The following is a 2,949-nucleotide window of genomic DNA, read 5'->3' on the forward strand; positions in this document are numbered from 1 at the left end:
GTGTGTGTGTGTGTGTGTGTGTGTGTGTGTGTGTGTGTGTGTGTGTGTGTGTGTGTGTGTGTGTCTGAAAATCAAATCTCAAAGAGTGTGTGTATCAGCTACTTGGAACAAGGACACTAAGAGCACTGTTTTCACATAGATGATGGTGGCAGACTTGGCTTGAAACACCCATCTAAGGACTTAACTCTATAGCAGTTTCAGTTTGGAGGCTTATTTGGGGCCTGGAGAAAGAGGAAAATCCAGCCCCAGGACTGAGTGTGCTCCCTGTGTGCTCTTAATGGAAATTGTGTTTGGTGCAGAGAGCTGCATCTGAAAATACTGTGTGTATCTATTTTTGTTCCAAGTGAAAATCCCCTCACCAGTGTCAGTGGTGAGGACTGAGGCTCCTTGATTACTGGCCCAGAGGAGAGATGTCACACGGGGCACTAATTAAGGAATAAAGGCATTTCATTTGGATAATCCATTGCATAGTTTCCCAATTACAGTGTGGTGTAAATCCTTAAAACTCAGTATAAAAGGCATATTTAAATCTATGAAAGGACAGACGTATAAGGTCATGGAGTCAAGAAGTAGTAGTACTAGAGAAAGTGATACTAGAGGAGGAAGTGATGCTAGAGAAGGAAGTGATACTAGAGGAGGAAGTGATGCTAGAGAAGGAAGTGATACTAGAGGAGGAAGTGATGCTAGAGAAGGAAGTGATACTAGAGGAGGAAGTGATGCTAGAGAAGGAAGTGGTACTAGAGAAGGAACTGATGCTAAAGATTCAAAGAAACTTTATTGTAATTTAGGAAACACAAATGCTACCTAAATGAAATTCTGAGTGTCAGCTCTTTTACAGGAAAAAACATACACAAAAAGGCAGAGACGAAAGGTATTAAAGAATAAACAATAACTATAGTACAAAAGTAAATGTCTGGTAGCTGACACACATGCTTGCACGCAATTTATATACAGTGGACAACACTGACTACTAGATGATTAACACATGAAAAGAAAAGTACACTATACACAAATGTGAGATTGGGTGATATTGCACATAAGGAAGTGATTGGAATTGCACTTGAATGAGAATATATTAATTTTAGTATGCAATAAATAAAAAGAATTACTGTATGAAAAACTGAAAGAATGAGAACATAGCTATCTATTACCATTTATATAAATCAAGAATTATGTCTGCATTAATAAGTCTTATTGTAGTTGGATAAAAACTGTTCGTGAATCTCAAGGTCTTGCAGCGGATACTCCGTAACCTTCTACCAGATGCAAGTTTAGTGAACCAACCATACGCTGAATGATAAGTGTCACTCAGTATTTTGCAGGACCTCTTTTCACATCTCAATTCAAAGAGCTCCTGTAAGGTATTAAAACAAGTGCCAACGATCTTTTCTTCTGTTCTTATTATTCTTTGCAGATTCTTCCTTTCAGCTATTGTGCAGTTACTGAACCATACAGTGCAGCTGCTGATAATGCTCTTGATGGCTCCTCTATAGAAGGTAATTAGAACACTCACAGAGAGTTTTGCTTTCCTAAGCTTTCTTAGGAAGTGTAGTCACTGGTGAGCTTTTTTAATTGGCTGGCCTGTGTTTGTACTCCAAGAAAGATCCACTGATATGTGTACCCCCAGGAACTTTGCAGTTTGGACTCTCTCCACTTCTTCACTGTTGATATTGAGGGGCACAGGCATGACAGACATTTTCCTGAAATTAATAATGATTTCCTTTGTTTTATTGATGTTCAAGTCTAAATTGTTGCTATTGCAACATTCAGTCAGGGAGTTGACCACATCCCTATACCCACTCTCATGAGTAATAGAGAAAGAAGTGAAGCTTGAGGAGGAAGGGATACTACAGGAGGAAGAGATGCTTGAGGAAATATGATACCAGAGTAGGAAGTTATGCAAGAAGAGGAAGTGATGCTAAAGAGTAACTAATGCTTGAGGAGGAACATTTACAAGAGCAGAAAGAGAGATGAGGAAATGATACTAGAGTTGGAGGAAGGAATACTACTTGCTGAGGTCATGACACTACTGAAACACTGCAGACATAAGCACATGTTGAGGTCATGACACTACTGAAACACTGCAGACATAAGCACATGTTGAGGTCATGACACTACTGAAACACTGCAGACATAAACAAATGTTGAGGTCATGACACTACTGAAACACTGCAGACATAAGCTCATGCTGAGGTCATGACTCTACTGAACCACTGCACACGTAAGCACATGTTGAGGGCACAAAACTACTGAAACACTGCAGACATAAGCACATGTTGAGGTCATGACACTACTGAACCACTGCAGACATAAGCACATGTTGAGGTCATGACACTACTGAACCACTGCAGACATAAGCACATGTTGAGGTCATGACACTACTGAACCACTGCAGACATAAGCATGTGTTGAGGTCATGACACTACTGAACCACTGCAGACATAAGCCCGTGTTAAGGTCATGACACTACTGAACAACCGAAGACATAAGCACGTGTGGAGGTCATGACACTACTGAACCACTGCAGACATAAGCACGTGTTGAGGTCATGACACTACTGAACCACTGCAGACATAAGCACGTGTTGAGGTCATGACACTACTGAACCACTGTAGACATAAGCACGTGTTGAGGTCATGACCCTACTGAACCACTGCATACATAAGCACATGTTGAGGTCATGACACTACTGAACCACTGCAGACATAAGCACATGTTGAGGTCATGACACTACTGAACCACTGCAAATATTGAGGTCATGACACTACTGAACCACTGCAGACATAAGGTCATGACACTACTGAAACACTGCAGACATAAGCACATGTTGAGGTCATGACACTACTGAACCACTGCAGACATGAGCACATGTTGAGGTCATGACACTACTGAACCACTGCAGACATGAGCATGTGTTGAGGTCATGACACTACTGAAACACTGCAGACA

The sequence above is a fragment of the Protopterus annectens genome, chromosome 1.part1 (assembly GCF_019279795.1).
Source record: "Protopterus annectens isolate FY-2018-M chromosome 1.part1, PAN1.0, whole genome shotgun sequence".
Classification (NCBI taxonomy): Eukaryota; Metazoa; Chordata; order Ceratodontiformes; family Protopteridae; genus Protopterus; species Protopterus annectens.